Here is a 26,566-nt window from a genome sequence, read left to right as displayed (position 1 = left end):
CTTACCACGAGAACTTCACCACCCTCCTTGTGCTTGAGTGCTGAGAATGCTTTAATGAGCTCATCTCTGTCCAGCGATCTTGTTATTTCATGCTCAATTGATATCTGAGCAAGAGCTGACAGACGCTTCTGGAGCATGGTTGTTCTCAGATGCGTTTTGATGAGCTTTAGCCTCGAAAAACTTCTCTCTCTACTCGCTACAGTCACAGGCACCGTCAGCCTAAGTCTTAGAGCAATGGTGAGGTTAGGATACAGTTCAACCAGATTGTTGCTGTAAATGTAGCTCAGAATCTGCAGGCCAGTGGTTTCTTTTGCAGGCACGGCACTGACAGCAGCCGACCCCTCATGCAAAAGGTCCTCAGCATCCACATCACCAAGTGTCCTCTCCATGTTTACGAAGCTGTCTTTCAGTGTGCGACTTTGGGTGGCTTTTTTCATTTCCTCTCTTCTATAAATGAAGCCAAACAGACTGTAAAATGACTCCATCAGCTTGAAGCGCTCACTAATGCCTGTGATGGCAGAGTCCACTAGTGGAAGGAAAACTTCTCTTTTGTACCGATCCTCGGGTGCCACTCTCAGGGAAGAATCTGCACTTTGGGACTCGTACTGGAACTGGCGTTTCGGTTTTCTGATTCGTGCAGTAGGAAAGACCATTGGCACCCCTATCTCTTCAGCTATGTCTCTGGCATCTGTTTGGGCAGATGAAAGGCCGTTCTCTCTGTATTCCTTGAGAAATTTCAGAACATACTCCACCTCGTGCTGTAGCACATCGATTCCCACTTGTGGGCTCTGGGGCAGCTTGCTGACACGATTCACCTCATGTAAAACGTTCTACCAGATGATAACAGTCAGCAGGAATTTCCATGACGTGATCTCCTGTTCTAGGCCTCTGGCTGCAGATGTGGTTTCACTGTCACCTTTCTGTGTGGCATGTTCAATCAGTGACAGGAGCGCGTTGCCAACACCGGGAAGCTGCTAGCGCAGGACTGTCACACTTTCCACGCGTCACTCCCATCGCGCGTTGGATATGGCCTTGAGGGTCATCTGTGGCACGTTCTCCTTGAAAAGCTCCCATCTCTGTGTCGATGAGCTGAATAGTGTGTATAGACGTTGCAGCACCCCAAAGAAGTTCACAGACTCCACGGTTGACTTTGCAGCATCGACAATGACTAGGTTTAGGCTGTGGCTGGCGCATGGCATAGACAGTGCTTTTTTGTTAATATCTAGCTCCCTCTTCTGCACCCCACTACTTTTCTCCCGCATATTGCTCCCGTTATCATATGCCTGCCCCCTGCATTTTGAGATATCTAATCCTAACTTCTCCATATTCATTAAGAAAACGTCGGTTAGGCCTGCACCTGTTGTGTCAGGCACTGGTAGGAAACCGACAAAATGCTCACTAACAGTAGCTCCGACATTTACTTGGCATGTGACAATGCGCAGTGTCACAGAGAGCTGCTCTATGTGTGCAGCGTCAGTGGTGCAGTCCATTAGCACTGAATAGTAACGTAATTGTTTCACTCTCTCTGTTATCGCTTCCAGTGTCTCGTCTCCAATAAGTGTGATTAACTCATTCTGTATGGTTTTCCCCATAGGGTGGTCAGCAATCTATTTTTTCTCTGCTCATCTGACATGTTCGCTCATCACTGGGTCGAACTCGGCAAGCAGCTCCACCAGACCTAGAAATTTCCCATTATTTGGTTCATGTAGAATGGAATTGTGGCCACGGAAAGCAAGGTTTCGTACTGCAAGGTGACAGACTATGGCAATGAGCCTCTTCATATCATTCCAGTGTTTTTTTTTTCCAGCATTTGCTTTTCTTGGTACGTGCTGTCAATGGCACTGTGCATTCTTAAGCGCGTTTCCAGCTCGCACCAGCTATCCGTGTTGGCACGGTGAGCATTTGACTTCTCATGATCCTGGAGTGTGAGAGTGAGTCGCTCCCACACTCCGAAACCTCCGCAAGTGAGACTGTGATTTCGCTTGCCAAATAGGGTACAGCAGAAACAGAAGATTGAATCAGGTGACTCTGAGTACACTAACCATGACCTATGAATGGTTTCTCCATTTTTCATCTTCATAAGATATCTGTCCTTGGTAAAACGACGGCGTGATTGGCTCTGTGGAAAGTTAATGTCCTGTAACTGAATGGGACCTCTCCTAACAATGTCAATCCGTTGGTCACTGGTAATATGCATTGGCCGACGTGCCGGATCGGTCTCTGTGAATGTTACTGGGGCTTTCTCTCTGTCTGGTGTGCTGGTGGTGGCATCTCCCTCACCTGTCTCAGTTGTAGGACTGTCATCATGCTGTGGTGCTTGCTCATTAAACAAAGTTTGGTCATCATTATCACCATCTGTTTGAGTAGAATTGTTCTTCTCATTTTCATTGCTCTGATTATCAACATCTCCTGTACCGCTGACACTGTCACTTGACACTGCAGCCCCACGCTGTGACGATCGTGCAGCAGCAACTGCAGTCGGCGGGCCTTTTACAGATGCTGGACCAAAGAAAGATGTAACTTTTGGGAGACTAGTTAGACGTTTTGCCTTGTTGGCTAATATTTTCCGTTTTTCAGCACCACTAGGATAGGAGCGTTTCATTTTCCTCTCATTGAAAAGTAGCCTTCTTTGCTAGGAGCAATGTTTACAAGTAAAGTAAATATTTTAATGTATTTTCTCAGGCGTCAGTCAACGAGCGCCCACTGGTGGTTCGTCTGGCAATGGCAGGAGAATATTGTGGCGTCTGAGAGCTGTGCATTAAATTTTTGCATGTCATTTGGGGGCCCCTGGGAGGGCAGTGCCTGTTTCAGTTGAAACCGGTGAAACATAGCTAAGGCCACCGATGGTAATTGCACTTTCATGCTGGGCCCAGGACAGGTCCTCCAAAATAATAACACCAAGGAATTTAAAGTTGCTGATCTTCTCTACTTCTAATCCTCCAGTGAGAACTCATGGACCTCTGGTTTCCTTCTCCTGAAGTCAATAATCAGCTCCTTGATTTTACTGACATTGAGTAAGAGGTTGTGGTTATGGCACCAGTCAGTGAGATTTTCAATTTCCTTCCTATATGCTGATTGATTTACACCTTTGATTTGGCCCACAACAGCGGTGTCATCAGCAAACTTGAATACGGCATTGGAGCTGTGCTTGTTGTTGTTCGTCCATCGTTGTTGTCGATGAGGACCTCGACACCATTATGATGGTGTTGAGACCAGCGCTTGATTTGGATTTAAGTGAGGGAGAGTTGCGCAGCATCAGCCTCACTCTCTCTTCCCAATTCCCATCTGGATCCAGCGGCAAGACAAAAGTCGAGACGGCTGGAGATGGGACTAGGCGCAGTGGATGACCAGGACGTCTTCTGTGTCTTGTTCTGCTCTACACGTTCCATGACGCTTGCAGAGACAGCCTTCTTGACCGTTGGACCTTCCGTTGGTCTCGTCCGCTCAATCCGCCGGAGTCTGTCTTCACCTGCTGGGATAGACAACTCCCTATCTCACCGAGGGTTTGAGACCCGTCAGCTACCGTCACCTGGTTTAGCCGGCTTGTCGAAGCCATTGCCTGGGGTGTGGCCGCTGTCGCATGCAAACAGCTACGGGGAGCCACAGGTGAGAGCTGAGTGCCAGGTGGGGACCAAAGGTGGACTAACCGCCTTGAAAAGGACGCGACATGTTACCCCACCAGAGGTGCTACCCCTCCCTGACACCCCATACACCCCAGAGCTGTGCTTCGCCAAGTGAGTAAAGCAGGGGGCTAAGCATACAACCTTGTGGTGCATCTGTGGTGACGGAAGGGATGTTTTTTCCGATCCAAACTCATTGGGATCTGCAAGTGAGGAAATCGGGGATTCATTTGCACAAGGGGCTTTTGAGGCCAAGGTCTTGTAGTTTTTTGTTAAGTTTTGAGGGGATGAGGGTATTGAATGCTGAGTTGTAGTCAAATATACACTCAAAATAATTAAAATAATGTGTAGATGATTCTCATCTTTTGTGCAAAGTTCTCCTTGCAGGTCAGCGCATGTGCCTTGCAGTGCTGAAATCAATGAGCAGGTGTTCAGATGCCTATGAATCTGACTTGCTTCTCCGGTGGAATGCAACATCTGAGCGATGAAGCTAGATTACTGTCTCAATCATCCCCTCAGCTTTATGCCATTGATTCAGTGCTTGCTGTGCAATTGCATTTGACAATTTTAATTGAAAAGATAAGAGCTGGTGGTGACATGTTTTTTATCTTACTTCATCTTAATAGCTTTAATTAGTCGTAATAGTTTTAAGTAAATATATTTTTATTCATGTGTTTAAGAAATTATTTGTATCCATTACTAACACCATCACTCAGATTATTAAATGCATTTAAAAACAATTCAAAAGCTTTTGACTTCAGCAAACAATGAAAAGACCATTGGAATCTAGAGGAGAGTCCTTGGGAACCATTGTCCATGTCTAGACATGACTCTTGAGGTTAATTGTCACCTGACTCCAAAGAGAGCTCATGGGAGGATTACTGGGGTAGGGACAGGATGGGAGGGAAGACCTGACTCCAAAGAGAGCTCATAGAAAGATTACTCGGGTAGGGACGGGGTGGGAGGGAAGACATGCCAAATAGATATGGCACGCCAGATTATGTTTCATCCAACTGAATCTTTAAGAGCTTTAGATTGTATTCTTGTTCTCTGAACAGAGGTTTACCTCACCATGCACTTGTCAGATGTTGTGGTATTTGTCTACATTTTAATAATGTCAGCACTTCAAAGATAAATCTTTTGATCATAAAGCCCTTTGGAGTATCCAAACCTCACAGTAATAAAAGCAATAATAGCTTCATATTTATCACATTAAAATGTATTCATGACTTCAGAATAGTATACAGCACTTTACAACACATTACATTCTTCTGATCCATTAATATGCATAAGCCAAGGTCCCAGAAAATAGCTGTGAGATAATCAGACAATCTGTTTTATGATGATGCCTGAGTGACGATTGTTACATAAGACATCATGAGAATTCCCTTGATCCTCTTTTGAATGGTGTTGGATTTATATTATATCAGAGTGGGCAGATGGGATCTCTGTTTAATGTCAGTCCTTTATACTATTTAAAATTATTTATTTATATTCTTTTAGTGCTGTATTGAACTGTCAGAACATATTATGCACTCAAATCCTAGTGTAGGACCTGAATCCACAATGTCCTGGCACAAAGATTACCTCTAAATGCATCGTCATTCAATATTGACGAGCTGCTTTAAATTTTAGTAGCTAACTTTCTTTCTCATTGTTAAAGTTTGATTTTAAAAATGATCATGAAAATTCAAAATATTTTGTTCTATCATTGAGGGCCATAATTGTGACATGTGCTAATTGCGTCATTTAGCTAATTCATGCCTTTAGTTTGTTGATTGCTTTTCTACGGTTTGGCCATAAAATGTTATCAATTTTATCCAAAGTTAACCTGGTGACTTGGACTTCTTTTTTCCTTATTTATTGAAAATAAATGAATATGAAGGCTTGATGAGAGGTCCATTAATAAACCTGCAGGACATTTCCTGGCTGAGAAGGTCAAAGAAAAAGCACTTGTCTGCATGAACACCCAGCACTTCACTTGTCTGTCAACACAACTGATCACTCACTTGAAATTTTCATTTCCAGACCAGTCTCCGCTCCTTAGCATCTAGAATCATCTCAAGTAATTCCTAAATAATTTGAGTGCCTTGAAAAGGCCTGAAGTTACATTGTACTGAGAATAACGCTATTACTCTGGATTAACTGAAGTATAGCTTGGCATAAAGAACTTACTAAAAACATTGGAGTCAGAAAATCCTACGTAATTGTATATAGGAGACAGATGTACACAGTGACTCACCCTGGGGTGGCAGGTCTACAGACATTGATTCACTGTTTTCTCATGATTCCACTTCAGAATTCATTTCTTACTACTCTGCTTCGGCATTTAATCCGGTCATCGCTCTCTGGAAATCCATTACAATCTAATTAAGTTGAAAATCTAATGAATCCAACAGCATAATATACCCATAAATAGTGGGCTACTGACTTTGCCTGTATATCACAAAGAAATAAAAATCATTTGTGAATGAAAATCTGTAGGTGAGGAGTTTAAAATAACATAAGAAGTTGGGGGAAACACTCAGTTAAGTAGTTCTCTGTGTTATGTGCCTTGTGGTGCATTTTTTTTAGCATTTTGTCAGTTTTATTTTATGAGGCCAAGTTGCTAGCTTGATGCTCAACCCAGCACTGATAAAAAGCATGCAAGGAGTCAGCTGGATTTGAACCTAGGACCACCCCCCTCAAAGTCTGGTGCTGTTGCCACAACACCAACAGCCAGCCACCTGTGGAAAGAGAAATAGAGTTAATGTTTCAGCTTCTTTTGACAGAATAAATGCGAGTAGGCTCTTTCCACTTAGATTAGGAGAGATAAATACAAGAGGACATGGCTTTAGGGTGAAAGGGAAAAGGTTTAGGGAGGAACTTTTTCACTCAGAGAGTGGAGGGACTGTGGAATGAGTTGCCATCTGACGTGGTAAATGCGGGCTCACTCTTAAGTTTTAAGAATAAATTGGATAGATACATAGATAGGAGAGGTCTGGAGGGTTATGGACTGGGTGCAGTTCAATGGGACTAGAGGAATAAAGTTTTGGCACAGACTAGAAGGGCTGAATGGCCTGTTTTCTGTGCTGTAGCATCCTATGGCTCTATGGTTCTAACAGCATCCAGCTTGGGGCAGATGATACTTGGGGGGCATCTGTGGTATAACTGGAAAGAACAAAGCATGTATTATATCCAGATTGGCTGTTCAGTTAAATGTTAAACTACATTGCTTTATGTGACCCCCAACTGACTCCTGTTACCTAGGGTGAATAGCCGTCGACCCCGACAAACAGTGCAAATGCGGATACAGCACCCAAATATCAGCCACGACACAAATATCAAACAATATACAATGTGCAAGTAAAGAAATATACTTTATATAATTCTTGGTGATGGGTTAGTAGAAACAACTAAAAGGAAAGGCGCCACATAGGTAAACTTATCAGTCTTGTGCACATAATATTTTAATACGTTGGAGCTCATGCCTCCGATTCCATCCACAACATCCTTCTGAAACTTCAGCCACCATCCAAGCTGCCGAGGCCTGGTATCCACCACCCTGGAACCGCTGTCCGTTCCCCACACGTCCGTCCTCTCTGCTCGCCTGAAAAAGCCCCCGAGCCCCAGCTCAGTACACACATACCAGATAGCATAACATAGCTTCCATTGGTTAGTTCCTCCGTTATCTATAACTTTAACCCAAACATTTCAGCTACAGACAGCACTACCTCATAGTTAGCATTACAATGAAGTCATTTCATTATTACACTTCAGAGAAGCCATTTTATAATAAGCAGTTAACAGCTAACAGTCCAGTTAATATTACTCAGAACCCTACATTCTCCCCCCACCAAATTAAGTCATGCCCTCATGATGTTCAGATAATTCGCCACCCCTTCCTGCAGAACACACACAGCCCAATCCACGTGCAGAAAGCAGTGATATAACTCCCCAAAACAGTAGAGATGACACCCTGTTCCCTAGGTGCTACATAGGCCAACCTCTCTGGGGGGGGTTCCAACTTCTCTGAGACCTATGTACCCCCTCTTCTAATTCTTCCACCTTGGACACTACAGGGGACCCTTTGAAACTATAAGGCGAACCCTCCCCCGAATGGTCACCCAAACCCCTCTGTACCTCGGAACCCTCTATCTCTGGTTCAGGCCCTACATCCTCTCCTTCAGTGTCCTGTGGTACCACGGACTGTCCCTCACTAGCCACCCTTACCACGTCTAACTCAATGGGGGAAAGGCCAGGAGTCTCTTCCTCCATCACGGGAGCATCAGCGAATGGCAGAATGTACCAACCATCCCAGTCATCATCCTCTGAATCAGTATCCCTCACAGGGGCTGGGCTCAGGCCCGTCTCTCCCAGGGTAGGCATGTTCCCCACCCTGCAGGGACACAGAGTCTTGGCACTGGGTGCTGCCCCCTCGTCAGGCTCCTGCTCTACCTGTACATCTTGCCACAGGTGATTCCGATGGAGAATCTTGACAGGCCCCTTTCCATCCTTGGGCCGCACCCAGAAAACCAGTAGGTTTGGCATCTGACTCTCCACCACATAGGCCGTGGCTGCCCAGCAATCAGCTAACTTGTGCTTTCCAGGTAATCCCAGATTCCTGATGAGGACTCAGTCTCCCGGTAGGAGTTAAGAGAACTTTACTTTCTGGTCACACCTCCTCTTATTTCCCCGATTCTGCTGGACGGCCGCCTCCCTGGCCAACTCGTAAGCCCTCTTCAGCTCTTTCCTCATATCAGACACATACTTCAGGTAAGGCTTCGGTGACACCTCACCCGCATCAGTCCCGAAACAGAGGTCAATGGGCACCCTGGCTTTGAGCCCAAACATAAGATAATAGGGCGAGTAACCAGCAGTTTCTTTCTGGGTACAGTTGTAACAGTGAACAAGATGCCCAATATGTCGACTCCAATGATTCTTTTTGCTGACCTCCAGAGTCCCGAGCATGTCTAGTAGCATCCGATTGAACCTTTCTGGCTGGGGATCACCCTGTGGATGATAGGGTGTGGTCCTCGATTCCTCAACCCCCAGCATGCCCAGCAACTCATAGATGAGTTTGCTCTCAAAGTCTTATCCCTGGTCACTATGGATCTGCCGACGAAGGCCATAATGCACAAAAAACTTCTCCCATAGCACTTTCGCCACTGTAGTCGCCCTCTGATCCCCAGTAGGAAAAGCTTGAGCATAGCTGGTGTGGTGGTCAACCATTCGCAAGACATTCGCCATATTGCTTGCATCGGGTTCTATGGCCAAAAAATCCATACGCACCAGGTACAAAGGCCCCGCACTCTGCAAGTGGGACAAAGGGGCAGCCTGCCCGGGCAGCGTCTTCCGCCGTATGCAACGAATGCAGGACTTGCAGTACTCTTTGACCTCTGTCCTCATTCGGGGCCAGTAAAACCAATCCTTGAGCAATCCATAGGTCTTTTCCACCCCCAAATGTCCGGATCCATCATGGAGGGACTTCAACACAACCTTCCGATTCTTCTCCGGCAGGACCAGCTGCCAACACCAAGGTCGGTCCGGGAGTGACGTTACCCGGTATAACATTTGGTTCTTCAACCTCAACTGAAGCCATTCTCTCAGTAACAGAGACACTGAAACGTGTTTAGCCTTCTCCACCCGTGTTATATCCCCCTCTTCCACCACATGCCAGACAGGGCCAATGTCTGGGTCATCTCGCTGAGCAGTGGCCACTTCCCCAGGGCTTAACCCTGGCAGCTGCGTGGTCTTCAGAGCAGTCAGGTCACAGTACACTGGGGCAGGGCATCATCGGATGCCCCCAATGAGTCCACTGCTCGATCTGGCCTCTCCTTCTCCTCAGCCTGCACGTTGATAGCAAACTGACACAGGGCCTTCACCCCAGATGCAGGAACACTCTCCCACTCCTCATCCTTCTCAAGTTCCTCATGCCCCCGTCGGGACAGAGCATCGGCATCGACATTCCAGCTCCCTGGCCGGTACTTCAGGCTGAAATCATATACAGACAAGGCTGCCAGCCACCGATGGCCTGTGGCATCCAGTTTCGCCGGAGGTCAGGATGTAGGTGAGCAGGTTGTTGTCTGTTCTCACCCCAAACTTGGACCCATAGAGATAGTCACTCAGCTTATCCACCACCACCCATTTCAACACCAGGAACTCCAACTTGTGGGTGGGGTAGTTTCTCTCCAAGGGTGACAAACTCCGGCTGACAAGTGCCACAGGCCTCAGCCCAGTGCCCTGATCCTGATACAAAATGGCCCCTAACCCCTCACGGCTGGCATCAGTGTGCAGCACACAGGGCAATCGGGGGTCTGCAAAAGCAAGTACCAGCACCTGAGTCAGCATCTCCTTCAGTGACTGGAAAGCCTCTCTGTCCATCCCATCTCTGTCCGAAGGGCTCTGACGGGTTCAAGTATTCTTCAACCTCCCGTCCTTTCCTCCCTTTCCTCTGTCCCAGGGGAGGGTAGCTATGTAGAAGCTGGTAGCTGGTTCAAGAGATGACTCACCTTAGTGTAGACCTTCACGAATTTCCGCTAATATCCACAGAACCCTGAGAACGAGTGCAGAGCACCACAGTCTGGGGCCTCGGCCAGGTGGTCACCACTTCGATCTTAGCCGGGTCTGTAGCTACTCCATGCGTGAGACTATGTGTCCAACATAGCCAACAGAAGTCTGGTAGAACTGGCACTTGTCCAGGGAAAGTTTTAACCCTTCCTGCTTCAGCCGGTTGAGCACCTTCATTAGTCTCGCCTTGTGTTCTTCCAAGGTGGATCCAAATAATATGAGGTCATCCAAATATACTAACACTTCGAGCAGGTTCACATCCCCCACTGTCTTCTCTATGACCCTCTGGAAGCTGGCAGGGGACCGCGATATGCCCTGGGGCATCCTTTTGAACTGGTAAAATCCCAGAGGGCTGTAGCCCCCTGGCCTATGTCAGGGTCGCTTGGCTCACTGTCGTCTAGGGAAACAGTCCTTGACCCCGCCAAACTGGGTAATAGTTTGTGTGGATGCTGTGTGATGTACCCCACACTGCCCAAATAACAGACAATACATCAGGTACGATTAAATGATTTAGAGTTTATAGGTATGACTGGAACTATATAATTAATAGAGATTAAAATATAAAAGGAAAATAAAAGGTGCCACACTTATCAAAGTTCAATCTCTTCGTGCACAAACAGTTGGAACTCGGGACCCTTCTTCAGCCTGCGACCCCTCGGCCCACCTCGATCGGCCGCCTGGGACCAGCACCAGTGGTCGACCAGACGCTCCACACGAGTCCGTCTCCGTCTCCCCTCCTCGCCAAACAACCCGCTCGGGGTCTGACCCAGTTAGTGGACTCACAGCACCTGGTCCATTCTCTGTCTCTCTCTTTCTCCCTCTGTCTCAAAACCCCGTGCATACAAAACTTCCAGATACACCAAAGTCATAACAACTATTGCAATTGGTTCGTAACATCCTCTTATCACCCCTTAACCCACAACAAGCGCAAAGCTTCCTCAGTGTTTAACATAACAAAGAAGCATTCTCGATTATAACATAACAAAGAAGCCATTTTAATTAGCCTCTGCAGTAACATAAAAGATGAAACCCCCTTACAGGGCATATGAAGGTCATCTTCTCCTTATCGGCCTCACTCATGGGGATCTGGTAATATCCACTCCTCAAATCCAACACGCTAAACCACTTCACCCCACTTAGACAGGCCAGTGCATCTTCCACCCAGGGGACCATGTACTGATCTGGGACCATGCACCTGTTCAGTGTTCTATAGTCCACACACATACGAACCTTCCCATTCTTCTTCCAGGCCACTGTGATAGGAAATGCATAAGGGTGTCCGGACTCTGTGATGATCCCAGCCTCCTTCAAGTTACACAAGTGCTGGCACACATCTTCCACATCTGCAGGACCCAGTTGCCGTTATCTTTTCTAAACGGAGTATCTTCAGTCACCTGTATGGTGCGGCGAGTGCTCTTGGAACAACCCACATCAAACTCGTCAATGGAAAAAACATCTGTCATCATCAACATCTTCTCCACCAGCCTCTGCTTCCAACCTTCTGACACAGGCGATGCCCCAAAGTTAAAAGCTTCAGCAGTCAACCTAGGCCCTTTTTCCAACAGCTGTCCCCCAACTGGCCTCACGGGGGCGCTATGCATCACCGTCACCAGGAACAAATGCGCCAGAGGCATCCCTTGCTTAAAGGTGACCTCCCGTTTTGTAGTGTTCCTGACGATCACCACCAGCCTGCGTGCCTGTACCACCCAGGGCTTCTGCAACGCGGGTCTCACCAGCACCCTAGCAGAGAATCTCGGCTCCCCCTCGAGATCTTCCGGGGTGTCCACTAAAAGGGCTTCACCCTCAGGCACTCTCATCACTCTCACTACTTTACCGGGCCGTATCACCCTGGGCTTCGACTGGGCACAGCACACAGTGCCTCATTCACATGCCTCGTCCAGCCCAGGGCAACCCCACGCTTCCTCAAAAGCAGCTCGGAACACTGGGTGCACTGACAGGGTCTTCAAAAAGTCTTCATCTGCCTGCTCATTACAGGCTCCCAGGAGTCTCTGCACAATAGGGGTGTTGGTCCCCACCAGAATTGACACACCCCCAGTCTCACCGTGGTCTGGGAAAACCAGCACCAGGGCCTCATGAGCCTCAGATGTACTCAAATATCAAATTAACACATCGTCTGTGGTACGCATTTCCACCCCACTTAATACACAGGCATGATTAACCAGTACTTCCTCGATCTCACACCAAAGTTCAATTTTATCCGAGTCCATCCATCTCTTCTAATTTAAATGGAGCGACTTACACCGTATCTGGCAGAATTCAAAACGCCGACGAGCAATTCACAGTGTAACGTCTGTGACGCCCAATTGACTCCCGTTGCCTAGGATGAATAGCCATCGACCCCGCCAAACAGTGCAAATGCTTTGGTGCGGATACGGTATGTGGCACCCAAATATCAGCCACGACACAAATATCAAACAATATACAAAGTGCAAGTAAAGAAATACTCTTTATAGTAATTCTTGGTGATGGGTTAGTAGAAACAACGAAAAGAAAAGGCGCCACAGAAGTAAACTTATCAGTTTTGTGCACATAATATTTTAATACGTTGGAGCTCACGCCTCCGATTCCATCCACAATGTCCTTCCGAGACTCCGGCCACCATCCGAGCCGCCGAGGCCTGGTATCTGCCACCCTGGAACCGCTGTCTGTTCCTCACACGTCCGACCTCTCCGCTCGCCTCCCGAGAAAACCCCCAAGCCCCGGCTCAACACACACACACCAGACAGCATAACATAGTTTCCATTGGTTAGTTCCTCCGTTATCTATAACTATAACCCAAACATTTCAGCTACAGACAGCACTACCTCATAGTTAGCATTACAATGAAGTCATTTCATTGTAACACTTCAGAGAAGCCATTTTATAATCAGTTAACAGCTAACAGCCCAGTTGATATTACTGAGAATCCTACGTTTACATCATGAACAAATAAATACTACAGTTCAAACGTTAGAAATCTGATTACTTCAATTTGTACTTTCTGCACTAACACACATTTCATATTATTTTATGTTAGTCTTCTATTTTCAGAAGTCAGAATGTGTATAAAAACACCATGTAAGCATTTAGAGATTGACTTTTACAATCAGTTAGCATTTCCTACAGGCACAAATTCCTTGATAACTGAGCATCAGGAAGAACATTAATCACCAACCTATACCATGAAGGTGGAGCATAATATTCCACCATAAAGAAATTAAGCCTTTAATCAAATCTCTGTTTTGAAATCCTAAGGCACCTAATCCACCTGCAATTAAAAGTGACATTAAATCCTTATAATTCTGCATAAGTTTCACTTGATATGTTAATGAGGCTGCCATAGCTGACATCTAGTAAGGTACATGCTGTGAATTTTAATTCATATTATTAAATAGAATACTTGCCTGTTTGTTTTGTTAATAGACCAGTGTAGGTAGCTAGCTCAAATAATTAAAACAAAACCGTCAAAAATCAACACTTGATTTAAAGACTTCCATGCCACCAAATGGGGAAGAGTTCCAAAGGTTCAAACTGAGAGGGGGAAAAAAAAACTCCAATGACCCCTTATTTTAAAATGGATATATATATCAATATTCTCAAAAATTCCACATTACAATTCATTCACTAGAATCTACTCTCACAAGAATGTCCATGAAGGGGAGCATTTTGCTTTCATCACGTTTTTATAATGCCAAATGCCAGCACAGTTTGACAATACAATTTTGCAACATTTTGTAGTAACTATTCATGCACTTTCTACTCATTTTGTATGGGGTGTATGGGGTGTCAGGGAGGGGTAGCACCTCTGGTGGGGTAACATGTCGCGTCCTTTTCAAGGCGGTTAGTCCACCTTTGGTCCCCACCTGGCACTCAGCTCTCACCTGTGGCTCCCTGTAGCTGTTTGCACGTGACAGCGGCCACACCCCAGGCAATAGCTTCAACAAGCCGTCTAAACCAGGTGTGGGTAGCCGACGGGTCTCAAACCCTCGGTGAGATAGGGAGTTGTCTATCCCAGCATGTGAAGACAGACTCCGGCGGATTGAGCGGACGAGACCAATGGAAGGTCCAACAGTCAAGAAGGCGGTCTCTGCAAGTGTCATGGAATGTGTAGAGCAGGACAAGACACAGAAGACGTCCTGGTCATCCACTGCGCCTAGTCCCATCTCCAGCCGTCTCGACTCTGTCTTGCCACTGGATCCAGATGGGAATTGGGAAGAGAGAGTGAGGCTGACGCTGCGCAACTCTCCCTTACTTAAATCCAAGTCACGCACTAGTCTCGACACCATCAATAATGGTGTCGAGGTCCTCATCGACGCACGATGGACGAACAACAACAACAACTCATTTTTAAAGTGTCAGTACCCTATCAAATCACTAAGGCATGTTGTGTTCAAGTATCATTTAAGTATTTAATTATCTGCTATTTCTAACACCTGAGAGTATAAGACCACAACAAAATGGAATAAGTTTTATAGACTTCAATCTCTGTATCATTCCATGAGGTTTTCCACTCTAGTTTACCATATATAAACATGCTTTAATTCTACTAGAGCCTAAAAGTCAATCAATAGCAGTCTTGAAAGCACTTATCAACTAAAAATCCATCGTTCCCTGGGATGAAGAACTCAAAAGCCTCAGAACCCTCAGTCAGTGATGAAATTTCTCCTCATCTCAGTCTCATAAGCCTGACACCTTAACCTGAGACAAAAGCCCACTTGTGTAAATCAGGTTTATTACTTCTGACAGATATAGCAATTTTCATCAACAGCATTATGCAAAAAGTTCATGATTTTGTTCTTTGAAAACTTAGTTTTAAATTATTTAAAGTGTAACAGCTCTTTGGCAGAAGAAAACTTATTAAACTTTAAACGTGCATACCTCAGTATATACTGTAAAGATTGAAAAATACTGTGGGGGTAAAATTGTATTCAACTACTGTAATTTCAATGTGTTTCAATTGTGATTGCATGATGCAGGAATATGAAAAAGATTCTACAGCATGGATAGAAATAATATCATCTGTGGTGAAAATAATCAAGCTTGAATTAAAATGTCCAAGAGTCTCATAGAACTGATGATTTGTACTGTTAATCAGGAAGAGCTGCATCATTCTAGAGACCCAGTTTCCTAATTTCACAGCCTTTGAACTATTTTTAAATATTCCTGATAGTCATAGACTGTGGAAGATAAGACATTTGGTGCCTTTGGTTGTTTAATAATCTAAAAATGAAATTGAAGTTCATACCTTATTCATACAGTATTCCTACCTTTGATTATGCACACTGAAAATTGCCTTTGCCTGTGTTTTGAATAGCACTGACTTCTTAAGCAATACACAAAAAATAATAATTACCAAATTGGAATAAAATAATAGCTTTGCTCTATGGTAACTCTGGAAACTAGACCAGGCACTTCTTGATGGGATATGTGCTTGTACAAATGACCTACTTTCCTTGATGGAAATGTATATAAATGACATTCGTCCCTGTGTCTTGTTCATGTAGAATGTTACCAGGAGAAATCAGGTCACATTACCACAAATTGCTTCAGTGATGGTTGGTCAGAACAAATCTTCACACCAATGTGACTTGAAGGGCCAAAAAAAGTGTTTGCACTTTAGTCTAGAATTCTCCGGAAGCCTGCTTATATTGACCACATAGAATTTAAGAGAGAAGCACACTTAAAACTTCTTCACTTTGTGTGTTTTAGTGGTCCCACATGGGATGTTGCATGGACTTAAGCTATGGATATGCTTGAGTATCCTTATGGTAGAGAGTAAGGGCTTGTATCAACAGATCCTTTCCTCCAAACTATGAAAGGGTATATGGCTCTATACTATTTGCACCAAGGAACAATGTATCTGGAGACTTTGCTTTTAACATTCGTAATGATAGATATCTGCATTGTCTATTGACACAGTTGCAACCACACAGACATGCCTTAGATTGGGGCTTAATGCCACTAACATTCTCAACTTATTCTCTGGATCGATCCAGTTGGTGACAAAGTTTGTTGCTAAGCACAACATTCGAAAGGTCACAGAAGCTTTCTGCTCAAGGAAAAAGAACTTCATCCACTTTATCTTTAGCAAAGAGCGTATAATGCTGAGTAGCCACAGATACTAATTAAATTTAGTACTCGCCAGCATTTACAGCACTTAGTCCATGATAACTTGTTCTCATGTATTCCTCAGGCTCCATTTCAGGACGTAGGGCTATTCGTGACTTGAAAGAACTGTCACCTTCTGAATGTAAAATTCATGGTCAACCATGACAAAACATGTGTTCACACAACTTTTTCCATTCTCAGCATTTTGTCTTGCCTCCCACATTTCTGAGACTTGGATCTTGGAGGGTGACAATTTTCTCATCCTTTTTAACTTCTTGCTCTACCCTCTAATGACAATAGCTCTATGTTGCCGTGACTTCACAATGGGGCTAATGAAGCTTGTTATGTTCTCAGAAAACAATTCCTCTGTATGGACCGTTTCAACCTTATCATCCAGTATGTATCAGAATGCATTTCACACTTTGCCATTTTGTGTGATTTATTTAGCCAACAGAAGAGCACACTGTCTACAGTCGGTCATGGAGGTTATCTGTGCAGAACAAAGGTACACACAGAGTGAATTCATTAATAATCATTTGGTTAAGATTCAGTCCACTCATACCTCAAACTCACATGAAGACGCCATTGAATGACTTCAAGTGTTTGCAGATAAATGTTTAGCGAGATCACACAATTAACCTGTAGAGAGATTATTCTCTTTGGCAGAAATTTGTATGCAAAAATGAAACTTCCCACACCCAAGTGATTCACAGCTAAACTCCCAGTGCTTGCTTGCAAGTGGGACTTTGGTGACCACCGCTTGTTACAGTGTACTCCATCTGTGGCTGGTACATGATAGATAGAAATCTGCTCCTTATCATCTGGGGGAACAACAATCTGTGATAAATCTTGTAATCAGAATCAGGTTTGATATCATCGGTATATGTTGTGAACTTTGTTAATGTTGCCGCAGCAGTACAATGCAATATGTGATAAATAAACAAAAAAGATGAATTACAGTAATTAAATATATGTATATTAAATAGTTAAATTATGTCAAGTAGCAAAAAAAAAAGTTAAAAAGTAGTGAGGTAGTGTTCATGGGTTCAATGTCCATTTAGGAATTGGATGGCAGAGGAGAAGAAGCTGTCCCTGAGTTGCTGAGTATGTGCCTTTAGGCTTCTATAGCTCCTTTCTGATGGTAACAATGAGAAGCAGGCATATCCTGTGTGGTGGTGGTCCGTGATAATGGAGCCGCTTTTCTGGGGCACTGCTCCTTGAAGATATCTTGGATACTACGGAGGCTAGTATCCGTGATGGCGCTGACTGATTTTACAACTCTGCAGCTTGCTGTGATCCTGTGAAGTAGCCCCCCCCCCATACCAGATAGTGATGCAGCCTATCAGAATGTCTTCATGGTACATCTGTAGAAATTTATGATTGTTTTCAATGACAAACTAAATCTCTTCCAACTCCTGTCGAAATATAGCAACAGTCTTGCCTTCTTTATAGCTGCATCGATGTGTTGGGACCAGGTTAGATCCTCAGAGACGTTGACAAACAGGAACTTGAAATTGCTCACTCTCTCCACTTCTGATCCCTCTATAAGGATTGGTTCATGATCCCTCGTCTTACCTTTTGTCAAGTCCACAGTCAGTGCATTGGTCTTTTTGACGATGAGTGCAAGGTTGTTATTATGACACCACTGAACGAGTTGGTATATCTCACTCTTGTATGCCCTCTTGTCACCATCTGACATTCTGCCAACAATAGCTGTATCATCAGCAAATTTATAGATGGTATTTAAGCTATGCCTAGCTACACAGTCATGGGTGGAGAGAGAAAAGCCGTGAGCTAAGCACACATCCCTGACGTGTGCCAGTGTTGAGTATCACAAGTTGGTGATGTTATTACCAATCCACACAGATTGTGGTATTCCAGCTGGGAAGATAAGGATCCAGATGCAGAGGGAGGTGCAGAAGGCCACATTCTGTAGCTTTTTGATTGGGACCGCAGGAATGATGGTGTTGAACACTGAGCTATAGTCAATGAACAGCATCTGAACATGGGGATTTGTGTTGTCCAGGTGACCCAAAGCCTTGTGGAAAGCCATTGACATCACATCCACTGTAGATCTACTGTGGCGATAGACAAATTGCATTGGGTCCAGGCCCTTACTGAAGCAAGCTAAGGACTGATTTTTGACTGTACCATCTCACCAAAGACGTGGCTAGCTGGCTGAGTGGCAGAGTGGTGGGAGGAAAATTGCTGATGTCCTGATAACTCTGACAACGGAACAATCCTGAGACTTGGCAGGCAACAAGCTGTGCATCTATGACATAACTGTTCCAGATTTACTGTACTTCTATTTCTGCAAAATTTTAAACTATCTTCCTTTGTTCTAATAATGACAGGCTTTAATTTTTCTTGTCAACCATTTATTCCTTTTCCATTCGTTAACAATCTTCTATCCATAATAATATGTTACCCTCAAGTTTATTAGACCTTCTCTTGGACAACAGCGGCTTAATAAGTTTGTTAAACAGGGTTTCCCTTTTGCTTCCTTTGGAACCATGGCATACAAGCCATGAATCACAGGTCGGTTAAACAAAAGAGGCTTTTTAAACATTGGAGTTCTGCAGAAGAGCTGTGTGGTTAACCCAACTCTTCTTCCTTCTCTCTGTACCCCTGCAAATGATTTTTCATATTAGTTCCCTTTTGAATATTACAATTCAACCTGCAACCACCATCATTCCTGAAAATACATTCTAGAGCCTAACTATTGCTCATGCCACTTATGTTTCTTTGCCGAACATACTGGGCCAAACAGCAACTGTATGAAGAAAATCAGAGCTGACATTTCAGGTTAAAAGGACTTCCGATCAGGATGTACCTGCTGAGTGTTTCCAATATTTGTTGATTATATCTCAGATTTCTAGCATCTTAAGACAATAAGACACATGAGAGAATAAGGCCATTCAGCCCATTGAGTCTATTCTGCCTTTCTATCATGGGCTGATTTATTATCCCCCTCAACCATATTCTTCTGCCTTCTTTGACACCATTACTAATCAAGAACTTATCAACCTCCACTTCAAATATACCCAGTGACTTGGTCCCCACAGCCACACATGGCAATGAATTCCACAGATTCACCACCCACTGGCTAAAGAAATCTCATCTTTGTTCTAAAGGGACATCCTTCTATTCTGAGGCTGTGGCCTCTGGTCCTAGACTCCCCCATTATAGGAAAGTCCAGAACCAGAGGGCATGCTCTCCATGTCCACTCTATCTAGACCTTTCAATATTCACTAGGTGTCAATAAGATCTCCCCTCATTCTTCTAAATTCCAGCGTGCACAGCCTCAGAGCCATCAAACACTCCTCATACCTTTCATTCCTGGGAGCATCTTTTGCTCAATGTCCCAGAATTATTGAAGGCTCTGCCAATAAAAAAAATCTCTCTATCTACTATCTTATCTTTCCTGATTCAAAATACCTCACTCAAATTCCCTTGCATGTACACTATTGTTTTTGTTGCCTCTTATTCTACCTACCAATACATAGCACCTCAAAATTCTCAGCATTAAGTTCATCCACAAACTACTTTCCCATTCCAGCAGGTTGTTTTTATTTTTCAGTAAATTTATTACTGACAATTTCCTCCGCAACTCCCTGGTTCACTTTCCTAATGCCCAGAACCACCCCCGTCTCAAGGAATCTTTTCATGCAGCTGTGGAAAATGTGATACCTGACCTGTAAGTCTTCCTTTTCCACCATTCTATAACCAATGACGTTCTTTTTGGTGAAGAGCAATTCAATTTCACATCTTCTAATTCACTGTATTGCATTTGGTCCCCCACACTGAAGGGAGCAAATGAAAATTGGGCAGCACATACAAAATGCTGGTGGAATGACTGCACCTCTTCCTATAGATGCTGCCTGGTCTGCTGCGTTCCACCAGCATTTTGCGTGTGTTGCCTGAATTTCCAGCATCTGCAGAGATTTCCCCGTGTTTGTGAAATGAAACTTGGGGACTGCTTTGCAAAATTAATCTATTCAGTTAGAGTGGGTCACCCTACTCTGTCCCAATCCCACTTTAATCTCTCTTTTTTCTTGCCTTTTATATTCCACCAATGACTATCAATCTAATTTTGGCTGCAGCTAAAACAGAACTTTTTTTTTGTTTAAATTCTACTTACAGCTTTTTTTTGGAAAGTGCTGGCAATGCTGCTTGCAACTGTTAGCATTTCTCAGAATAAGGGCTACCAAATACAACTTCTTTTTAAGTGAGGAAATGCATAACTATAGAAATTCCTCAGCCCGAAATCTGCCCAAACACCTGGTGTAGGAAGTGCTACCGTATATATTTGAATGGAGAGAAGGACCCTTGAGGGATGAGGGTAAACATTAGGCAAACAAAAATTCATAAGTCTGCAGAAGCTGGAAGTCTGAAACAAAATAGAAAGAGCTGCAGATATGCAGCAATCAAACAGCATCTACGGAGAGAGAAATATTGTTAAGGTTTCATTATTTCTCTTTCCGCAGATGCTGACTGACCTACTTGGCATCCGTAACATTTTCTGATTTTAAGAATTGACAATTTATTTTGTATTAACTACATATATAGTTCAGTGTTTTAATTATCTTAAGCATGTTAAGTTTCCAATAGTTCTGATTTAAAGTTTTTAATCATTTTTGTAATTTTAAGAAAAAATAGTTCTTGCCATAGTTTCTTATTAATATTTATTCCCATTGCATGCACTCACAACCATTCAGACTGTTTAAATGCAGATTTAGCCAAATGTCAAAAAGTTTTCTTCTGTTCCTCCAGCAGATTTCTTGTTGCTCCAGATTTCAGCATCTGCACTCGTTTGTGTGTCCATTTTCTTTTAGGTGTTTACTGGCCTTGGAACACGCTGTCAGTGCAGCGGGTCTTTTTACTAAGGATAAAGCCAGCACCGTCCAGGAATGAACATTTGTTGTTTTACAGAAGTTAAGTTCAAACTTATTGTAAGAGTTAGCAGCTGACAGGCATTCTCAAACAATATTTTATAAGCAGGATATCTGTCACTTGTACAGCTAGAACAGGGTTTCTCAACCAGGGCTCCATAAAAGGTTGCTAGGGGTTCTGCGAGAGGTCGTGATAAAAAATTAAACATGGTTTTTTGAACTTCACGTGATGCTGGCGCTTGCAGTGGCGAGCAGTGACCGAGTAGCCCCGTTAGCAATCTCGTTCGTGGTCTCTCAGCCCAGTGTGGCAGTGCACAGTAGGCCATGTTTATCTGCTTGAGTCCATTCTCAATTTTTAATGCAGATAGAGGAGCCCACTCAAAATTGGTGAGTGTTGTATTGCACAGAGGGGGAGGACGGTAGGCTGATGGTGAGTGCTGTATTGCCTGGAGCGGGGGGGATGGTAGACAGATAATTGGTGAACATTGTATTGCCTGGAGGGGAGGACAGTAGGCTGACAATTGGTGAACGTTGTATTGCACAGAGAGGAGGATGGTAGGCTGATAATTGGTGAGCGTTGTATTGCACAGAGGGGAGGACGGTGAGATGTTGAGGAGCTTGAAGTGCATTTTCCTAGCATTGAAATGGACTTGCCCAACTTGGGCTGTGACGTCAGCCTCTTTCTCCCAAGTTACCTCAACCAACTTACCCTTACGAGCCGCTGACTGACTCATGGGAGCGAACAAACTCTACCAGTGGAGTAGAAAACTGGAGGGAAATTTTCATTCTAAAGATGGTCCAGTGTGACAATTTTTGAGACGGAAAAGGAGGATTCTTGGCCTACAGAAAATTCTGATAAGGTTAATGATGAAGAATTACAATCTTCTGAGACATTTCACTGCACGTGCAATAAAAGACACAAAAAAGTCTGTCTTTTTTACAAAACTATAAAAGTTTATTTACACAACAAATACATAAAGTACAAACATTTAAGTATTTACAAGGGTGAATAAATTCAAATTAAAATATGATTATTACTGTTTATAAAACAGTCAATTCTCTGGGGGGGCACCACTCCCAGAATTCCCCACTGTACCCATTGTGACCACAGGCTCCCTCTCCATGGACAACCGGGCCAAATGTGTCCTCGGAAGAGTAGCAGGCAGTCAGCCCTGGGAGCGCCCTTGACTTTCCGCCACCTAGTCCCATGAATGGCCATCTTGGCCAGGCCCAGGTGCAAGCTGACCAGTAGATTCTCGTGATCAGTCCCCTTCCATACTGGGTGCCCGTATATAAGAAGCGCGGAGTTTAAGTGCAGCCAGAAACTCTTAAGACAAAATTAAAATTTCTGAATCATATATGTAACTTAGGCCATCTTCCTTCCTCATGGTAAATGGCAGTAGTAGTGTCTATACTAAAACCTGGAAAACCTCTGCTGAATCGTTCTAGTTATAGACCAATATCATTAACGTCCCATTTGTGTAAATGTAATAGTGCAGTTGAATTATATTTTGGAAAAAAGAGGTGATATAGTGTTTTATCAGAGTGGATTTCGGAAGGGTAGAATGACATTGGACTCAGTTTTATGTTTGGAAGATGATATTAGGAAAGCACAGGTAAATAACGAAGTTGTAATAGCAGTATTTTTTGATATAGAGAAAGCATATGGTACGTTATAGAGAGAGGGTTTTTGATTAAATTATGGAAAGTAGGAGTGAGAGGAAGACTATATAATTTTTTGAGATTTTTATTTATATGGTCTATGCAGGTAAGGGTAGGAAAGGTATATATGGGTTTCTGTGAGATAGAGAATGGGACTCCACAAGGCAGTATTTGTAGCCTTTTATTGTTTAATATTATGATTAATGATATTTTTTCTAAGATAGCTACTGGGGTGGGTAAATCACTTTTTGCAAATGATGGAGCCTTATGGATCAGAGGAAAGTATTTCAATTTACTTGTATATAGGATGCAATTAGCAGTTAATAAGGTTGAACAGTGAGCAAATAGATCAGGTTTTAAGCTTTCAGTAGTTAAAACACAAGTTATATGCTTTACAAAGAGGATCAATAGACCTGCACTCAATTTGAAATTGTACAGTCAAAATCTTGAAAAAGTGTCAGTGTAAAATTTCTTGGCATGTGGCTGGATAATAAGCTGATATGGAAGCACTATATCAGTAAGATAATTGACAAAATGTGAAGGGGCATTAAATATCCTTAGGTGTTTATGTGGGTATTCTTGGGGTGCTACATGAAAATCTCTGTTGACTTTATATACAGTATTTGTTTAATTAGATTGGTAATTGATCATGGCTGTGTGGCTTATGGATCCCTGTCATCTTCAAATTTAAAATGTTTGAATGTGATACAAGCTCAGGTTTTAAGACTGTGTTGTGGTGCAGTAAGATGGTTTACTGTTTCAGCTTTACTGCTTGAAATGGGGCAATTACCCTGACAGTTGCAGAGGATGACATTGTTGTTCACATACTGGGCTAACTTGAGAGGGCAGAGGAATGATCACCCTGTTAAAAGTGTGTTGGATGCCTGTTGGGAGCATCACAAGAAGAGTGTTTTTAATTTTGGGTGGCTGGGTTCTCATCACATTAAGAATATGGGTTTGCTGGATTATGTAATTAGTCCCACTGTAGCTATTTTGGTAACCCCACCATGGTTTTTTCCAATGGCTTTAGTTGATTTTAGGTTGTATGATTTAATGAAATCCAAGGATGCTGAATCACCTGAGAGTCTGTTGGTTCATCAGTACGTTAACTATTTTTACTGATGGATCAAAAGATAATTTAATGGGAAATGTTAATGTGACTGTTTTTGTGCCTGAATTACAGGTAACAATAAAGAAACGCCTTACCAACTATTTTTCAGTGTATTCTGTTGAATTGGTTGCCATCATTTTCGGCTTGCAGTGGGTGGAGGAAATCTGTCCTTGCAAAGTTGTAATTTGTTCAGATTCTTTATTGGTTTTGACTACTCTTGAGAAAACAGGTCATTCTAGCAGCAACTCTGATTTACTGCTGGAAGCTCTTCAAACTTTATTTCACAATGGAAGTATTGGTTTATATGTTTTCCTCTTATGGGTCCCTGCACATAGAGGTGTTGAGGGGAACGACTGTTTGGCCAATAAAGCTGTTAAAAGTTCATCTGTAGATACAGACATTCCACTTAGGAATTCAGAAGCTAAGGGGTTGGTGGGGCCAAGAATTAGGGGATTATGGCAAGACATGTGGGATAACGGGCATAAGGGAGACACTTTTACAGAATAGATAGAACTGTTGGATTGATGGAAGAAGGGGGTAAGACAAGAAGGGAAGGAGTTATATTGACTCGACTTAGAATTGAACATACTATGCTTAATTAGTCCTTGCATCTTGTTGAAAAACATCTCTCTGGAGTGTGTAGGTGTTGTCATCATTAAGAAACAGTGGAACATATTCTTTTACAACATCAGAGATCCCACCCTGCAAAAACTCATTTCAGGGAGGTAGCCCCCACACCCGGTCGATCGACCTCCAAGGGTGTATGTAATATTTTGTTTAGTGATTTTGTCTAATCTGTAAAACAAGTTGGGTATATGCAGAAGATGTGACATTAAAATATGTACTTATATTCTATTGCCATGTTTATTCTTTTACAACTTTAAGCAAGTCTACAGGGAGTTTGGCCTCATCATGTAGGACATCAATAGAGTATCTCTTTAGCAGCGAGCCAGCTAGTTTAAATAACGTTAGCTATGCTAATGAATGAATGACACCTGTTAATCTCACCTCAACATGTCTTTGACATTTTCACCCACCATGGGCAATAGAAAAGTCACCGTTGCAAACAGTGCAGCGAGCAACACTGTCATTATTTTTGAGGTCGACTGTAAAGCCCGCCCACAGAGAAAACTGATAGGTTTACTTAGCACGAAGAGAGACCAATCAGGATGCTCCCTCTCCCCCTCAAAAAAATCGATTTCCAGGATATTGTATATAATTTCCGGGCATCAGGGAGTCGCAATCAATATGCGGGAGACTCCCGGCACTTCCGGGAGAGGTGGGATGTCTACAATGTGAAGCATGTAAGGTAAAAAGAAAGCAAATGCAGGCTGCACTACTAGCTTTGGGGATTGACAGTTTTCATTTTAAAACTATACTAAATTATGAAAGTGACTTTAATTTAATCCACAATATTGTCTTTCATTATTTAAAATCTATAGGCCTTTTTGGAGTAATTTAGCTTTCATTTGATAAAGAACTAGTGGTTATTTCCCAACTCTCTACACCACGCTCCAGCCCGGTTGGTGGTGGTAATGCATCTTTATGTTGGACTGCCAACCACCATTAAAAGTCAGAAGAAGAACTGCAACCAGAGCCTGAGCCTGAGCGGCAGCCCCTTCAGATACTGAAACAGGGGCTGCAACCTCTCACACTCCATATAAGTGTGGTACACGGACTCCTCCCAGCCACAGAATAGACAGGTCGACAGGGTGTCAGTGAACCTGCGTAAAGACCTGTTGCATGGTACTGCCCTATGCAACACCTTCCACTCCATGTTGCCAATGGACAGAGGAAGGACCCCTGCATAAAGAGATTTCCACTGGGGATCCCTGCTGCCAGATGGTAAAACAGATCGCCAAGGCGAGTCTGGTCGGCAGACGAAGGCAAGGAAGTGAAAGTTGTGCGAGAGCAGCCCATTACAGAAGGACACAGTGGGCATGCCTGTGAGATGGCTCACATTATGTGAAACCATCTCCCACATGGTTTTCTGGATTCGGCAAGCAATTCCAGCCCATCAGCTGCTGGTGCAGCTGGAACCTCTCCACTTTGCCGAGCCGCCTCGATACCCACCATGACAGGATGGGGATCAGTTCCCCTCACAGCTACAGCACCGTCCCCTACTGGTGCAGGAGCACCCTGTCTGGATGAGACTAGACCCCATACCCTCAACAGCTCTTGTTAAAGTAAGGCAATTTCCTCAAAGTGGCATGGCTTATGCTGTGGAGGGTAGTTGCTGTACAGGTATCTCTGCAGGGTCCTGAGGCGGAGAGCCACCAAATGGCTGCACACCCTCCACACTCAGAAGACTCAGGACGGCAGCATAGACCCGATGCCTCCTGTTGCCCTAGAAGATGTCCACCGGCCTCTTCTGGGTCCTGGAGACAAAAGCAGTGGGTGGGACTAAAGTAATCAGCAGGTACTATATCGTTACAATGAAAGCTACTTATCAATGGGTTTTACATGGACTGGTGATTCAAGTTGCCCTGTTCCATTGTGCCTTGTCTCTGTGGCAAACAACTTACAAATGAAGAATGGTTCCAGCAAAATTGAAAAGACACTTAACTACAGATCATATCCATCTGTCATGTAAAAGTACTGATTATTTTAAATGACTATTGGAA

Source organism: Mobula hypostoma, chromosome 20 (assembly GCF_963921235.1).
Source record: "Mobula hypostoma chromosome 20, sMobHyp1.1, whole genome shotgun sequence".
Taxonomy (NCBI): Eukaryota; Metazoa; Chordata; class Chondrichthyes; order Myliobatiformes; family Myliobatidae; genus Mobula; species Mobula hypostoma.
Note: the sequence above shows the minus strand (reverse complement) of the source record.